The sequence below is a fragment of the Puma concolor genome, chromosome E2 (assembly GCF_028749965.1).
Source record: "Puma concolor isolate L17-30 chromosome E2, mPumCon1.1.hap2, whole genome shotgun sequence".
NCBI lineage: Eukaryota > Metazoa > Chordata > Mammalia > Carnivora > Felidae > Puma > Puma concolor.
The window spans coordinates 50955147-50973823 of NC_141681.1; the positions used below are offsets into that span (position 1 = coordinate 50955147).

At 43.6% G+C, this 18677-nt stretch overlaps 1 long non-coding RNA gene across 1 annotated transcript; it reads right to left on the reverse strand.

The window, feature by feature from the left end:
- Window positions 1-4174: 4174 nt before the first annotated feature.
- LOC147573646 (uncharacterized) lies at window positions 4175-8385 on the reverse strand. Its single transcript, XR_015244939.1, has 2 exons — window positions 7279-8385; window positions 4175-4518 (listed from the first exon to the last, which is right to left on the reverse strand). It is a non-coding gene; the product is annotated as an uncharacterized LOC147573646 (long non-coding RNA).
- Between the last annotated feature and the right edge of the window lie 10292 nt (window positions 8386-18677).

Sequence of the window (18677 nt, forward strand, 5' to 3'; positions counted from 1 at the left end):
ATTCAATGAGGGTATCCATATCAATTTGCCAATCCCTCGCCTGTTGGGAACTCCAGTGAATGGTTCCAGATTTTTTTGGCAGTTGCTTTGGGTGTTGTTTAGAACATACAGGACAGGTTGTTGCTTCATTAACCAAGTCACTGTATTTCAAGGGCAATCCAGAACCCCTGGCAATAGGCCATCCCACCCAGGCATTGTGATGGTCACTCTATGCACCAGATCTGCTGTACCTAGTGGAGGGTCAGTAGCTAAAGCTTGTACCTGAGGGGCACCTGGGTGGCTCAGTTGGTTAAGTGTCTGACTTCAGCTCAGGTCACGATCTTGTGGTTTGTCAGTTTGAGCCCAGCGTCGGGCTCTGTGCTGACAGCTTGGAGCCTGGAGCCTGCTTTGGATTCTGTGTCTCCCCCTCTCTGCCACCACCCCCCCCCCATTCACATTCTGTCTTTCTCTCTCTCTCTCTCTCAAAAATAAACATTAAAAAAAATAAATCTTGTGCCTGAGCTAGGACATCAGCTTTCTGTTTGCAAGGGGATGTCAGTGCCTTGTGAGACAGGACGTGAAAAACAGTGAGGGCTGCCTTAGGCGCTTGTAGATGGACCCAAATGTCTTTCCATGTATCTTGACCCCACTAGGGCTTATTCATACTCATCCACCCCTCAGCTTCCCATTGTCAGAGCCATAGCGTTTATCCCTTCAGAACAGCCCAGCTGTTAGTGCAGAGGGTTAATGGCCAGGAGTCAGGACCATCACCAGCCAGACTACTCTGAGCTCAGCCCACTGGCCACTAAGGTTTGTTTCTGTTTCCATCCAGATGGTGTCCGTGTTGGGCTGAATAGCAACTACAGTCCATGTGGGCGGGGTTCGCCTAGACTAGACCGATCTGTATACGCAGCATCAGCGGGAATCTCCCCTGCCCCCCTCTTTACAGGGACACCATAGGAATAGGGGTGGGAGCATCTGGAGGATGTATATATACTCCGTGGGGCCTAGCAGCCCTAGAGACAGTGAACTTGTGCATAGGGCCTTCCTCTGCTGTAAATAGACCTGCCACTTAGTCAAAATGTGGGTTTGAGTCATAGCAAAGGTGGGTTGACGGAACATATATTTAACTCACCCCTTGACTGGGAAGTTCTCATGACAATGTGTTGTTCCTTAGTGAGAGGCTCCACCTGGAAGAGTACTGTGTGCTCCATGGGGGTGTATCAGCTTTCTGTCTCCTTCATTTAGACCAAAGTCTTGGCGGTATTGTCTCCTTCTCTTGTTTTTGTCGCAGTGCCCAATCGACACCGTCTGGAGTCATGGACACATTTACCTCAAATGAGAGTCCTGCTCGATATATGCCAAGGGCTTTAGTCTGCTTTGTGAGCATTTTTGCCTTCCCAAAGGCAGCCTGCTGCTCTGATCCCCGGTCCCACACCTGCCCTTTCATTATCAGGTAATATAAGGGACAGAGGCACTGTGCCATGTGGGGAATAAAAGTCCTCCGGAGACCTTAACATTCTTACAAAGGCCTGCACCTCTTTCATATTCTTGGGGGTTGGGTAAGCTTGCATCTATCTTATCAATCACAGCTTCAGGGACAACATGGGTCTTGCCCAACAAGACAACTCCCAGAAACTTCACAGCGGTGTCTGGGCCTTGAATTTTCTGTCGGTCCGTTGCCTATCCTCTCCCTCACAGATGCTCCAGCAAAGCCTGCAAGATGTCCTGGCAGGAGAGGCAAATCTTTCTATGTTAATATTACAACATCAATATCATGGGCCCATCTCATTGATGTGGGGAAGGACAACAGGGACAGGTCTCGGGCTACCATCCCATGACACACAGTGGGGCTATGCAGGTAACCTTGGAGGAGCGCTTCGAAGGTCTATTGTTGCCCCTCTTATGTGACGGTAAATTGATCTTGTGACTCAGTGGCCAGGGGTATACTGAAAAAGGTTATTTGCTAAGTCTAGCACAGCACGATACCTTCCTAGGACGGTGGCTAAGGTGTTTAAGATGATGGCAATGTTGGGCACTATCTTATTTAGTCTCCAGTCGTCCATCATCATCTGCCATGAGCCATCTGGCTTTTTTTACTGGTCATACAGGGCTGTTGAAACCACTACGGGCAGTAGTGTAGCTCTAGATGGTTTCCCTATAATCCCAGGAAATTTATATTGTTTGACATTTACCATTCTATGTGAGGACAGCAGGCTTACTGGTTCCCAGTTGGTGCTTCTCCTCAGCATGGGTTTGATTCCTCTAACCTGGAGGTATCAGAGGTTTGCAGAGTCTGATCTTGTAGGATGAATATCAATGCCCAATATGTTCTCTGGTATTGGAGAGATAAAAACCCCCATAGTCACAGGGAGGGCAGAGAAGATGTCCAAGAGGACCTTTCTGATTATAACTGTCTGTCCTCCATGACTACTGATGGCACTGAAAGGGGCAGAAAACCTCTGAGGGTTACCATATATTAGAGTACATTTAGCTTCAGTATCCACCCATGCTGTCACCTTTTATGGATTTCTGGAAGACCAATGAACATAGGGCCTCTGATCACCTCCAGGGGCCCTCACCTGGAGGCAATCTTGGCCTGCATCTTATACCCAGGGTGAGGGACACACCCATCCCAAACAGGCATGTATCCCTGAGGCCTCTGGTGGAACAGGGGGTACATCAGGGATGACAGGAGTGGATGAGACAGATCTAAACTGTTACTCAGGTTCTAAGGCTTTCCATAGGCCAACCCAGTCTATCTGTTTAGGCAGGGTCCCCACAGCAATGAGGTCACACTATATTTGCTTCCAGGTTATTCTGACTGGACCCTTGAGAGCAGGTTGGGACAGCCTTTTAGCTTTCCTGGCTCCCCTCTACCTCTAGCCCATGTCTGTTCCCAGGATCTGTCAGTTTCCTCCAGTTGAGCAATGGATTGCCCAACATGGTAAACATCTTATCTCATACGTGGGCTCGGCATGGATATCAGTGTTGGGGACAGACTGGAGAATCTTGGCTTTGGTCCATGCAGTGAACGTGGTCTGAAAAGGGCCTGAAAAGACAGAAGCATTGATCACCTGTCTCATTCCCAGATTCCTGAAAAGTTGCCGTACCTCCTCTATCGATTTCCAGATTCCTACATGCCCAGGGAGATACCCCTCATCGGGCCAAGCCTCCCCTACAGGATAAAATAATCCAATCTATAAGGAAGTGAGTACTTTGCATCTCTTGGGCACCATACAGGTGCTGCCCGAGGGCAAGGTGTGTGGTGATGTTGCTCGTTTTCTCTGCCTCCTGCTGGGTCAGAGAAACACCACCACCCCTGGTATCCTATAGCCCCACTAACCATGCCAGGATATCTTCCCTGGCCTTTTGCTGAAACTGGCATCTATATCAATAAGCACTGTTGGAGTGTATTCTCTCATCATCAATGTCTCCTGAACTGGGGGCTGTCCCGCTGCTTAGGGTTGCTGTTGCTGTGCTTTTGTTTTCTGTTGTGTTAGGGGTGCAACGGCATGGGGCATTCCATCCACTTCCCTGTCAATCACCACAATCTCTTCCTCCTCGTTCCCATCATTCTCCCAGGGATGGAATGTCTTAGCTTGCCAATTGGACTTAGTCACAAGCACTGCCTTTGTCTGAAGCTCCTTGCATGCACCCTCCCAGCTTTGCAAAAGGGCATGAGAAGCTCTCCATCGTATTGTCCTTCAACTCCCATCATGTCTGCCAGCCCCAGAGCCATCAGCCTAGTGGACATTCTCATGTCCTTTTCTAATCTTAGCTTGTCTTCTGACTTCCGGACATGAGCCTCAGCCTCCAGTTGGGCATCGATGGCCAGTCGAACTGCCCATTAGTATAGGCCAGCCCACTGCAGCCACCACATGCCTCACTTCCTTGCTGCAGAGCACAATGCACAATTGCTCCAACAAGCACACCAGCCGGCATTTTCAGGGCATCCCTGTACTCAGAGGATGGTCCACAAGTATCTAACATACAGGCCACTCCTCCCCACAAAGAGGTCGATGGCCAACACTGGATTTCCCCCATGGAAGCTTCTTTTCCAAGGCCCATCTCTTCTGTCTTCTGGCTCTCTTGCCAATTGGTTCGCAACCCTCCTGGGAGCTTCCCTGGTGTGATCTAAAATCATCTACAGTACTTGGAGGGCAGGGAGAGACCAAAGAAAAAGATAGGCCACTCCTGGTTAGTAGGTGGCAATTTTATGAAGCAAAGGGAACTTACAAATGAGGCTTGTCGTGGGCAACTGAAAGATGAGTGTATCCCCAGACTCACCCTCCAAATCTTCAGTTTATAAAGAGGACTTAACTGTGCTTAGTCACATATACCATGCAGGTGTTTTCAAACACCACATCACCATTTCAAGACTACATCCTTGGAGCAGCCTCTGGGAAGAGGAAAGGCAAGCAGAACCTACATTCCGAGGACAGGGGAGGGGGGTGAGGAGCCTCCAAGTGTCTATGTCCAGGTCGCAGGTCAATCAGCAATCACGTCTTTTTGATGATGTTCCCCAATACCACGTATCTGATAAAAGATTAGTGTACAGAATATGTAAAGAAACTCAATAGTATAAAACTAAACAATATAATAAGTAATTAGAAAAATGGGCAAGAGGGGTGCCTGGGTGGTTCAGTCAGTTGAGCATCCAACTCTTGATTTTGGCTCAAGTCATGATCTCATGGTTCATGGGATCAAGCCCTACATCGGGCTCTGCGCTGACACCACGGAGCCTGATTGGGATTCTCTTTCCCTCTCTCACTGCCCCTCCCTCCCTCAAAATAAGTAAACAAAGATTTTTTTTCAAAAAGAAAATGGGCAAGAGATGAACAGGCATTTCTCCAAAGTATACACAATGGCAAATAAGCACATATAAACACGTTCAACTTCATTAATCATTAGTGGAATGCAAATTAAAAGCACAATGAGATATCCCTCTGCATCTATCAGAATTGACAAAGTAAAAAAAGTAAAAAATAGTGACTCCACCAAGTGCTGGCAAGGATGGAGAGAAATGGGATCACATCCCTCATGATGCTATGACTACTTTGTAACAGTTTGGAAGTTACTCTAAAACTAAGTATGAAACCACCTTACACAACTACACTCTTGGGACTTATCCCCAAACAATGGAACCTTTTGTTCATACAAACACTTGTACACAAGTGTTCATGGTAGCTTTTTTTTTTATTATTTTTATTTGAGAGAGAGAGAGAGCAAGCAGGGAAGGGAAAGAGAGAGGGGACAGAATCCCAAGCAGGCTCCACACTGTAAGCACAGAGCCCAATGTGGGGTCTGAACCCACAAACCGTGAGATCATGACCTGAGCTGAACTCAAGAGTCAGACGCTCAACTGACTGAGCCACCCAGGCACCCCGTTTTTTTTAAATAGCTAAAAACTAAAAATAACCCAGATGTCCTTCAATGGGTGAAGAGTTAAACAAACTGTGGTATGTCCAAATCATAGGACACCACTTAGCAATAAAAATAAATGATGATACAAGAAACAAGTTGGATGAATCTCCAGAGAATTATTCTGAGAGAAAAGAAGCCAATCCCAAAAGACTACATACCTTTTGTATTCCATTTATAAAAATTCTTGAAATGATAAAATTATAGAAGCGGAGGACAGTTTAGGGGTTGCCAAGGTGCTAACTGGGGGAGAGGGTGTGGCCGTAAAAGGGTATTTTGGTGGAGATGGAACTACTCTGTATCTTGAGTGTGGTGATGGTGGACACGTGAGCCTAGAAGGTGATAAAATTGCATAGAACTAAACACACACAGCCAAACACAAATGATTACAAGTGAAATTGGGGATTCTGCACATGATCACAGGACTCTATCAATGTCTATAGACACTGACTGTGATTCTGTATTGTAGTTCTGCAAGATGCTAAGTGAGAAAAACTGGGTAAAGGGTCCAGGAGATGTCTCTATTATTTCTTACAGCTACATGCGAATCTCCAAGTATCTCAAGATAAAGTTTTGTTTGTTTCTTTTTTTAATGTTTATTTATTTTTGAGAGAGAGAGACAGAGTACGAGCAGGGAAGGGGCAGAGAGAGAGGGAGACACAGAATCCAAAGCAGGCTCCAGGCTCTGAGCTGTCAGCATAGAGCCCGATGCAGGGCTTGAACCCACAAAACATGAGATCATGACAGGAACCAAAGTCGGACGCTTAACTGACTGAGCCACCCAGGGGCCCCTGTTTTGTTTCTTAAAAATTCATTAACCAAGGGGTGCTTGGGTGGCTCAGTTGGTTGAGCGTCCAACTTTGGCTCAGGTCATGATCTCGCAGTCCATGAGTTTGAGCCCCGCGTCGGGCTCTGTGCTGACAGCTCAGGGCCTGGAGCCTGTTTCAGATTCTGTGTCTCCTTCTCTCTCTGACCCTCCCCCACTCATGCTCTCTCTCTCTCAAAAATAAATAAACGTTAAAAAATTAAAAAAAAAAAAAAAAACATTAACCAAGACTTAAAAAGAAATCTTTTGAACCAACTCTTTCCAAACATCAGTTGGACAAAAACTTTATACACTAAGAATAATAACATGGCAGATATACCCTAATTATTCACTAAAACGGTTATGAAAAGCATAGTCTATTTTATTTGACGGATTAAAAAAAGCATAATTGATTTAGGAAACGAAGTTTTTTCAGTCCTTACCTTAGGAAATGCACTATAAAAAATAAGAAATATAAAAAGCTGAAATACAGTGATGGTTGCACAACAGTGTGAATGTACTTAATGCCACGGACCTGCACACTTAAAAAAAATGTTAAGGGGCACCTGGGGGGCTCAGTTGGTTAAGCGTCCAACTTCGGCTTAGGGCCCATGGGTTCGAGCCCCACATGAAGCTCCTCTCTGCTCTCAACGCAGAGCTGGCTTCAGATTCTGACTCTCTCTCTCTCTCTCTCTCTCTCTCTCTCTCTGCCCCTCCCCAACTAGCTGTCTCTCGCAAAAATAAACATTTGAAAGAAATTGTTAAGATGGTAAATTTTGTATTATGTATATTTTACTACAATGTTTTAAAAATGGAAACATAAAATCCCCTGTAATACCATGACGTAAAGACTACTGGTGGGTACACACACACACACACACACACAAATATTGTGTGTTCTTCCCAACTTTTCCCCATGTATACAACATATAGATGTGTTCAAAGGAAAAGGTGCGATCATATACTAAATGGTACCTTTAATCTGCTTTACTCCTAACACGGGCCAGCCTCACCCCTGCCCATCAGCAAACCTGCGCTCCCAGCGTCACCATCTCCCTGCATCCCCGCACCTTCCTGCTACAGTCGCGTCTCCCAGGGACGTTTGCAATTATCCGCGTTCATAAGGCCGCGATGGAAACACCTTTCCGCGCTCCTGATTTCATCCCAGTGACCAGACACACGAAGGGCATCGCAGGTGGAATTTCCCCCTAGGAGGACCCGGGCTGGGAAAAGAAACTGGGGACGGCCCTGAAATGTGTCACGCGGGGTCACGAGGCCAGCAGCTCAGACGCCCTGGGCTGATAGCGGGGAACCCCCTGCCCTGAAGGATCGGACCAGGGATGCCATTAGGGGAAGTCCCGAGTGATGAAGCTCCAGGTAGGAAGGCCTGTTCACCTGCCCCACTACGTGCCCCACTTCCGGTATACCTGCCCAGCTTCCGGTATGTCTAGGTCCGCCGGGAGCCTCCCATCCATTGCCGCGCATACGCAATGGCAAATCGAGGCCACACCCCCACACCCGGATGGCGCCCTCTTTCCGCTTCCGGGAGAGCCGTGCTACTAGAGATTCCCACCCAGATTCTGCCCAACGCATGCGCATGAGCCCCAACGAGTGGTGCCAGGGCTCTGCGCCTCCCAGGCTCTGATCTGCCGCCTCAGCTGGTTCTTAAACGGCCTTGGGCCTCAGGACACCTGTCCCTAAGCTCGCCTCCTGCGGAAACATCCAGGCTTGAACTCCGAGCACACTCCCGTCGTAAACCAAAATCTGCAGCAACCAACCGCCAACTCCACCAACCCAGGGTCTTCAGCTCAAGCATGACGCAGCCTCACACAGGATTCAGGGACTCCTGGTCTAAACACTCACGGAGCAGCCCTCCACCCATAACAGGTCCCTGAATCCAGCGGGCCCAAACCACCATGCCTAATAAACACAGAAGTATACTAAGGCAGACTCAGCGGGACACTCTGACTCTATCTTCAAGCTTGTTCTAACCTAGAGCCACACCTCATAGGTCCTACCTGCCTCCCCGACCCCATCTCTTCACCACCAGATTCCACCTACGTACGGGATTCCATCTCAGACATACAAAACCTACACCCAAGAGCTGGGGCCTCCACCAATCTGGGTCTGTAGGCCAGTTACTTAGAAAAAGACATCACAGATGCCTGCCAGGAACATATTTTTGCCCACAAACTACCACTCCTCCCACTCCCTTACTTCCACCCACCTGAACATCCTGTGGGCTCTCCCACAGCAGAAGGTGCATCTGCACTGAGGTCATTTCCCCTGGACAACTGCAGTCCGCCCCCGGACCCACCCTGCCAAGAATGGTGCCCCCCGCCCCCGCCCATGCCATTCCCTCCCAAATGCATTCACATCTGAGCACACAAACAGCCCCAGCCCGCCAAGAACTTACATCTCTAACCCGGGCTTCCATCAACCCCAGTTTCACATCCTCACCCACCACCATTTGTTCCCATGTCCCAGGTTTGGCCCACAGAGTCTAACAAAACCTCTCTGCCTGCATCTCTGAATGGAAAAGGGGGCCTGTCTAGCTGTTTTTCTCTCTGACCTCAGTCTGCAGTCCTTAATGGATTCTGGACTCTCCATCCCATCCCAGACAGACAACTCGGGGTGGGTTTCCCACCTCCCCATATTGAGGAAAACTGTGTCTTGTCCACATAGCCATCCAGGTCCTAAAGATGTACCTAATGCACGCACCAGGGTCCCAAGTCATTGGGTAGGGAAATCAATTTAGAATCATAGGTTAGGAATAGCGTTTTAAAAACATATTACAGGAGCACCTGGGTGGCTCAGTCGGTTAAGCATCAGACTTCAGCTCAGGTCATGATCTCACAGTCTGTGAGTTAGAGCCCCTGCCTCGGGCTCTGTGCTGACAGCTCAGAGCCTGGAGCCTGCTTCGGATTCTGTGTCTCCCTCTCTCTCTGCCCCTCCTCTGCTCATGCATTGTCTCTCTGTCTCTCTCTCAAAAATAAATAAACATAAAAAAACCCATATTAGAACACGGTAGGAACAAAGATCAAAGATTATAATCAATGGATCAAGATTAAATCACAAAGAAAATTAGAAAGTATTGGTAATGATGAAAATGAAAGCACAACATTGGATTATTTGTTTTTTGGGTGTTGAGTTTGATAAGTGCTTTATGGATTTTGGATACTAATCCTTAATCAAATACATCATTTGCAAATATCTCCTCCCATTCAGTAAGCTGCCTTTTAGTTTTCTTAACTGTTTCCTTTGCTGTGCAGAAGGTTTTTATCTTGATGAAGTCCAAATAGTTTATTTTTGCTTTTGTTTTATTTTTGACATGTCGAGTAAGAAGCTGCTCTAGTTGAGGTCAAAGAGGTTGCTGCCTGTGTACTCCTCTAGGATCTTGATGTTTTCCTGTCTCACACTTAGGTTTTTCACCCATTTTGAATTTATTTTTGTGTACGGTGTAAGAAAGTGTCCAGGTTCATGCTTTTGCATGTGGCTGTCCAGTTTTTCCCAACACATTTGTTGAAGAGACTGTCTTTTTTCCAATGGATATTCTTTCCTGCTTTGTCAAAGATTCATTGACCATGCAGTTCTGGGTCCATTTGAGTTTGCTATTCTTTTTTTATAAAAAAAAAAAAAAAAAATTTTTTTTTAGAGAGATGGGGGATGGGGCAAAGGGAGAAGGAGAGGGAGAGATAGGATTAAGCAGGCTCCACACCCAATGTGGAGCCCAATGCAGGCCTCAATCTCATAACATGAGATCATGACCTGAGCAGAAATGAAGAGTCAGATGCTTGACTGAACCACCCAGGCCGCTCTCTGGGTTTTCTATTCTGCTCCATTGATCTGTGTGTCGGTTATTGTGCCAGTTTGGTCACTACAGCTTTGTAATAGAACTTGAAGTCAGGAAGTCTGATGCCTCCAGCTCTGCTTTTCTTCTTGAAGATCACTTTGACTATTCGGGGTCTTTTGTGGTTCCATACAAATGTTAGGGTTGTCTGTTCTAGCTCTGTGAAAAATGCTGGCGGTATTTTGATAGGAATTGCATTAAATGTGTAGATTGCTTTGGGTAGTATAGACATGGTAACAATACCTGTTCTTCCAATCATAGTGAAAGTTTGACTTCTTCCCTGCTGATATAGATGCCTTTTATTGCTTTTTGTTGTCGGATTACTGAGGACCGGACTTCCAGTACTATATTAAATAACAGTGGTGAGAGTCTTATTCCTGATTGTAGATGAAAAGCTCTCTGTTTTCCCCCATTGAGGATGATGTTAGCTGTGGGCCTTTCATATATGGCCTTTATGATGTTGAAGTATGTCCTCTGCATTCCTACTTTGTTGAGGGTTTTTATAATATAAGAATGGATGCCATACTTTGTCAAATGGTTTTTCTGCATCTTTTGAGAGGATCATATGGCTCCTATCCTCTCTTCTATTAATGTGGTGTAACATGTTGATTGATTTGTGAATACTTAACCACTCCTGCAGCCCAGGAATAAATCCCATTTGAGCATGGTGAATGATTCGTTTAATGCACTGTTTGATTTGATTTGCTAGTATTTTGTGGAGAATTTTTACCTCCGTGTTCATCATGGATATTGGGCTGTAATTCTTTTTTAGTGGGGTCTTTGTCTGGTTTGGGCATCAAGGTAATGCTGGCCTCGAGGAATGATTTTGGAAGTTTTCCTTCCATTTCTATATTTTAGAAAATATTTGCAAATGACATATATGATAAAGGGTTAGTATCCAAAATTTATAAAGAACTTATCAAACTCAATACCCCAAAAATAAATAATTCAGTTAAAAAATGGGCAGAAGCCATGAATGGACACTTTTCCAAAGAAAATATCCAGGTGGATAACAGACACATGAAAAGATGTTCAACATCACTCATCATCATGGAAAAAGAAATAAAAACTACAATGAGATATCACCTCACACCTGTCAGAATGACTAAAGTTAACAACGTGGGAAACAACAGATGTTGGCAAGGATGTGGAGAAAGGGGAACATTCTTGCATGGTTGGTAGGGATGCAAACTGGTGCAGCCACTATGGAAAACAGTATGTAAGTTCCCCCAAAAAGTTAAAAATAGAACTACCTTATACTACTGGGTATTTATCCAAAGCAAACAAAAATTGATTCAAATAGGCACATGCACTCCAATATTTATAACAGCATTAGTAACAATAGCCAAATTATGGAAACAGCCCAAGTGTCTATCAATTGATGGATGGATAAAGAAGATGTAGTGTGTGTGTGTGTGTGTGTGTGTGTGTGTGTGTGTATAACGGAATATTACTTAGCCATATAAAAGAATGAAATCTTGCCATTTACAACGATGTTTATGGAGCTAGAGTGTGTTACGATAAGTGAAATAAATCAGTCAGAGAAAGACATACCATACCATATGATTTCACTCATAGGTGGAATTTAAGAAAGTAAACAAATGAACAAGGGGGGGAAAAGAGAGAAGCAAACCAGAAAACAGACTCTTAACTAGAGAGAACACACTGAGGGGTGCTGGAGGGGTGGTGGGTGGGGGGATGCGTTAAATGAGTGATGGGTATTAAGGAGGGCACTTGTTGTGTTGAGCACTGGGTGTTGCATGTAAGTGATGAATCACTAAATTCTACTTCTGAAACTAACATTACACTATATGTTAACTAACTAGAATTTAAATAAAAACTTGAAACAAAAAAAGAAAAGAAAATGAAGACACAACATGCCAAACTTACAGGGTGCAGCTGAAGCGTACTTATAGGGAAATTTATGGTTGCAATGCCTGTATTAAAGCAAAAAAAAAATCTCAAATTAATAACCTAATCTTTTTCTTAAAGGCACAGAAATAAGAACAAATTAAAGCAATTAGGAGGAAATAAGAGATTAGAGCAAATAGTACTGAACTATAGACTAGAGTAACATCAGAGGAAAATGAATGAAACCAAAAGTAGGTTCTTTGCAAAGATGAGCAAAATGTACAAATCTTTAGCTAGACAAATAAGAAAAAAAAAAAGACAAGACTTCAATACTAAAGTAGAAAAGAGGGGATATTACTACTGATCTTACTGATACAAAAGGGATATAAGAGAATGCTATGAACAACTGTATGCCAACTAATTATATAAAGGACAAATTCCTAGAGAGACACATATCCTCTTTCATTTCTAAAATTGGCAATTTGTATCTTCTCTCTTTTTTATTCTGGCTACAAGCTTATCAATTTTATTGATCTTAAGAACAGAGTTTTTTGTTCCACTGGCTGTCTCTGTTATTTTTGTATTTCACTGATTTCTGCTCATTGGGCATAATTTTTCTAGTTTCTTGCAGGGGAAGTTTTATTTGAGACCTTCTTTCCTATTTTTTTAAGTTTATTTATTTATTTTGAGAGAGAGAGAGAGGTAGGGGCAGACAAGAAGGAGAGAGAGAATCCTAGCAGCCTCCACACTGTCAGTGCAGAGCCCAGTGCAGGGCTTGAACTCAAGAACTGTGAGATCATGACCTGAGTTGTAACCAACGGAGCTACCCATATGCCCCAAGACCTTTCTTCTTTTCTAATGCCAGAATTTAATGCTATAAACCTTTCTGTAATTACTGCATTAACTACACCCCACAAATATTGGTATGTTGCATTTTCAGTTTTGTTCAGTCTAAAACATTTTCTACTTTTTCTTGTGACTTCTTTGATGCATGGGTTATTTGCAGGCGTGTTATTTGATTCCCAAATATTTGGGTCCGTTCTCAAAAACTCAAAAGACACTTCTGCATATCTCTGAAGGCACAAATTCTAGCCTCCTTGGTCTCTCTGCACTTTTTATCGCAACTGAGAGAGACTGTTGGGCTCTCTTGGGGCATGAACTGCCTGCTCTGTGGTCTAGAAACTGCCTCCAGACTGACAACGAGGGAAGTCACAGGGCTTGCCTCACTTATCATTCCTCTTAAGGATCAAAGGCCTGCTCCGTTTATTATCTAATGTCTGAAAATTGTTATTCCCTTTGGTCTGGTTTTATGGTTTTTAAAAGGGTAAATCTAGGCCCTGTTTTTCCATCAGGCACCGATTCTGGAAAGATGGGAATGAAAATTGCTACCTGTGTTTTACCACCCCAACCGAGCCTGTTTTAGGATTTGCTCAAATTACAATGCCCCCACTTTTCTAGACAGGACTACCCTCCAAACTGGAAACGCTTGGCTACTAAGGCAGAGCCCTGTTGATGGGCTTTGCCCTCCTCGGCTCTGTCAAGTACAAGGTCCAATGTGTGAATATGACCTGCCCTGCTGACTCCAGCGCTCACTGAAGGCAAATTGTCAATGATCCCAATCACTGTCAACTCTGGAATTGGTATTGCTTGCTCGGTGATGGTGTGCATGTGGGTTTGAAAATGGAAGAGTTTTATACACTCCACGTAAATGGAGGAGTGCGCTAACCACTCCTCTCCTTTTCACGAATTCTTTCGGTAAGAAGAGATCCAGAGCTCATGGGGAAAGTTCCTGAAAATCTTTGCCTAGACAGTAATCTCAAAAGACCTTTTCCCATGACAAATCCAATTTCACTTTCTTTTATTTGGGAAACAATAGGGTGTATTTCTCCATGAAGAGATTAGGAAGAGACACACATAAAAAGAAGCAAATAGGTTAACTCAAATAGAAGAGGCAGGCAGGGGAGGGCACAGGGCCATTTTCTGGTACATTCTGATTAAGAACAATGGCTGTACTTATCAGTGGCTTCTGTTGCTTTGAGAAGTAAGGTGATTAGAGCAGTCGTATTTCTATCTTGTGTTGTCTCAGATCACCTACCTTCCATAATCAGGGCTGAAAATATCAGGTGCTCATTTTCTTCATCCCCTTTGTGGCCAGCAGTGGCTACATTACCTACTTAGGTCAAATGTTCTGGGGTGATCATGGGGAAGATCTCTCTTCCTGACAAAAACAAAGCCTCTCCCTTCCTTCCTGCTTAGGATGTTCATTGTACGAAGATGTGATGTCGGAGGCAGCAATCTTGTGCCCATGAAGAACAGGTGAGGAGAACAGTAGAAAAGTAAATCTATTTGCTCATTGTCATCCTAAGAATATCCTGGAAACACCTACCTTCACAATACTTGTAAGAAAAACGCCTATAAAATCGAGAAACTCTATTAATGGTAGCTGATTATGTCCCACTTGGTGAACAAGTTATCAGATGAGACTTTCCTTGAGGATCCTCCATAGCACCCATTCCTTGAATTTTTCCATAAAATCAAAATAGGATAGTCTTTGAGGCAGAGAACGTATTCACAGTTGGCCTTTCCTCGAGCTAAAGTTAAGGGGAAGAACGGTCTCCCACCTCCTTTGACAACCTTTTAAGAATCAATTGGTAAGACCCGGTAATTATTATCACATTCGTGTGAAGACCCCCTCTCATAAGTCATCACTAACTTGGGAATGTATTTGTTCTTGGTGATTAATTTCCAATTCCCACAGCTCTCACCATATTCCAGACTTTGATTTAGTTCAGAACAATACGGTTCAACCAGTTTAACACAAATTAACCTAATAATTGATAAATATCTTAGTTTACCCCAGTCCGGTAGGCCTAAAAATAAGTATTTGTGGCTTGAATAAGTCCCAGTCTTAATTCAATATACTTAACTACATCAAGGTCCCTTCATTATTGAATTGCTTTCATTAGTAAGAGATTCAGCGTCATGGTTTTTACAGTGGCTGCTGGAGACATTGCAAATAGCACTATTGATTTACTTAAACACATACAATTCTTTAAACAATGCCCAGTCTTCCCCCCTCTCTGGCAATGATAACTGGGATCTTTTAGGGTAAATTCAATGTCTTTTTGAATGCTGTGATGACCTGGATTCAAGGGGGGGGGGGGGCAAACTTAGCTAGTAAAATTACATCCACTGAGGGCCGGTTGGCTGTACTGGGAAGGGATGCTAACCACATATACTCCAACCCAGGACGGGGTATAGGAAGCCAATTATAGTCTAATTTGTTCCAACTGTGTGGTACATGGGGAACTGTTTTCCACAAGAGGAAGTAAACCCATATTTCAGTCAGGTTCTTGCTTATCTGGCTGGGTGATATGAGGTCCTCCAACGCTGAACAATGGCAGCAACTGTTAGAAGCAGGGTGATTAAGGAAACCATTCTGGAAAAAGAAGTACCAACTGGAATCCTATTTTGATATTTGGTTCCTAAGTCCATATGTTTCATGTTGCTTTAGAGTTGACATTTGTATTTCTCCCCTTTATAGCTTGCCTCCAGGATAATTAATCTACACATAGCCTTCCCCACTCCCCATCACCATGTGATGAGATGGGCCATATTAGCAAAAACCTTTTTTCTTGTTTTCTTCCTAAGTTTTAACAAAGAACAAATAAGGGCTCTCACTGAAGGTGAATTGCCAATAATCCCAATCACTTAAAAAAAAATTTTTTTTTTTTCCCTTCAGGGCGCCTGGGTGGCTCAGTTGGTTAAGCATCTGACTCTTGATTTTGGCTCAGGTCATGATCTCATGGTTGAGATCAAGACCCACATCAGACCCTGGGCTGACAGCGTGGAGCCTGCTTTGGATTCTTTGTCTCCCTCTCTCTCTGCCCCTTCTCCACTTGTGCTCTCTCTCTCTCAAAATAAATAAACAATAAAAAAATTCTTGTCCTGGGGCGCCTAGGTGGCTCAGTCGGTTGAGCGTCCAACTCTTGATTTCAGCTCAGGTCATGATCTCACAGCTTGTGAGTTCGAGGCCCACATCAAGGTCCACACTGACAGTGTGGAGCCTGCTTGGGATTCTCAGTCTCCCTCTCTTTCTGCCCCTCTCCCGTTCATTCTCTATCACTTTCAAAATAAATAAGCATTAAAAAAAAATCTTGTCCCTTCAGTGATAAGTAAGGCCAAATACACTGAGGTTGAGTCAGTTTATTAATGGTATCTTTCTATAATCTCACACAGTCCTTAGGCTTATCCACCAGAGAGGCAAGTTATAAAAAGGCCAACATCTGAGTATCAGTGATAGGCCTGAGCTGGAATTTTAGATGCCCCTTTCAGTGTGAGATGAAACCGTTTCCAGGTCATCAGTCTAGTGAAGGTTCTGTTTCCTGTATGGACCTACATTAAGCCAATTTTGTCATTTGTCAAAAATTTTGATGCTGAACAACATATGCCTGCAGACAATTTAGACTCTATCAACATAAGGCAGCTTTGACTGAATGCTTATGCCCACCCCCACTCAACCCCCCCCCCCCCCCACTCAAATTCATGTTGAAATCCTAATCTCCAATGTGATGGTTTTAGGAGATGGGGACCTTTGGGAGGTGATTAGTTCATGAGGGTGAATTCTCCATGACTGGGATTAGTGCCCTTATAAAAGAGACTCGAGAGACATCTTTTGTCCTTCTGCCATGTGAGGACACAGCAAGAAAATGGCCGCGTATGAACCAGGAAGTGAGTCCTCACCAGACACTGAATCTGCTGGTAGGTTACTCTTGCTCATTGTGTAAGCCATCCAGTCTGCAGTGTTTTTGTTATAGCAGCCTGAACATACAAAGATGGTGCCTTTCTTAGGCACTTTCGATACTGCATCTCACAATGGATCCAGGGATCCATATAGATCTACCTTGGTCCAGCTCTTTACGACTAATGGTTTCTTAGTGCTCACGATGTTCCTGCCTGGCTGGTAGGAATTCCACTTGGGTTCGTGGCCCCCTATGGGCTCTGTAACACCACCAAAGTGTCTCTGAACGGTTTTTTTTTTTTTAACCTGAATATGCCAAAAAAAATTTAACCAAAATATATTATAAGTTCGTTTCTATTTTCCTGCCTCAAGATAAGTTACTCACCTGAGTCCTGGTTCTACATCACTGCTGCATAACTGATGGTTCCCCAGGGTAATGCTGCAACCCAAGAGAACTAATGCTGCTGATTCCAGTTTAACTCGTTTTAACCTAGTCTCCATCACCTAAACATTTTTATTTTAATTTAGCGTCTTCTGACTAATTTGAATGTCTCATGAACACAAATCCACATTTTTAGTTTCATTTAAAGCCAGAAACTTTAGTTTTCTTTTTATTAAAAAAATACACCTGGAGTCGATCCAGGAAAAACAGAAAACAATATCCCCTAAACAGTAGTCCTCCCAACTTCCCATGTGGACAGAGAAGCCATAACTGGGACACTCATACACAGGTAGAAGCTGCACCAAATGGGGAAGCTGTGGTGACTGGGTGTCCAATTTCTTGGGAACACATCTTAGAATTGGCTGTACTATACACAGGTCTAGATGATACAGGCTATCAGCAACATCTAACATCTATCCACCAGATTATGAAAAGAGATTTCAACTCCTTCTATTGCAGTGCAACATAAATACGAAAGCAGAGTGTGCACCTAGTATTGATGGTGGAATCCCTATGCAATTAGCAGAGAATAGTACTATCAGAGAGTACAGATAAACAGCTTTGGTATTTCATCAGAACTATATCCTTTGGTTTTTCTATAGGTTTCTTTTTTAACCGAATCCTCATCACCAAAATTTCAGCATATTCCACTTATGATCACATTGACATATTATTATTTTACATTGTATGGTGACAGGTGGCGACTATGCTTATACTTACGATGAGTACTGGGTGATGTATATAATTGTCTAATCAGTATGCTGTACACGTGAAATACCATAACACTGTATGTTAATTGCTATACTTCAATTTTAAAAATTATCAATTTACACTACTGGCATGTCCTTAAGGTTTTTAAAAAGTACAGAAAAATCAAGTACTTATACCCATAGAAAGTTCCAGCCTGACACGAAATGTTCCATAGGAATAGTGTGGTCTTTGTTCAGAAAGCAAGTAATGGTGGAGAAAGACAAGAATAAGAGCTTATGGTCAGAAGATTCACCAACCTTGTCCAATCTGCAGCAAACCAAAGGCATAGATATCAACAATCCAGACCTGAGCAAACACTCGTAGAACACCAAGCAAGAAAAAGGAACAACATCCAAGCAAATATCCAAGTTTCAAGAAGCCGACCCAACATCTAAATTCGAGGTATTCTCCCTGAAGAAGAGAGGAAGTGAACGTGAAGGCCGTCATGATCTCAGAATGAACACTCAGTAGAAAATAAAAAAGATGTTAGTTAAAGAGACCAGACAGGTGACATTAGTACGGAAAGGTTTATCAATCGCTAACCTATTTCCACGTAAATACCATCCTCAATAGATCACAAATAATCACCACATTGGCCAAAAGACAGAAAATCCAACTTTACTGTTCCAACACGAAGATCCATTTTGGCAAATGCCCAAAGTGATATTTTAAAATGTAACAATACTATTTACTGCAAAGTCTATACAATTCACTGATTTAGTTACACCTCAAAGGATTTAATCCAAAGGATTAAATTATCCTACATAGGAAAAACTGCTTATGACACCAACTCGTTTCTCCTTTCACAAAAACAGTTTTAGAGAGCTTTTGAATA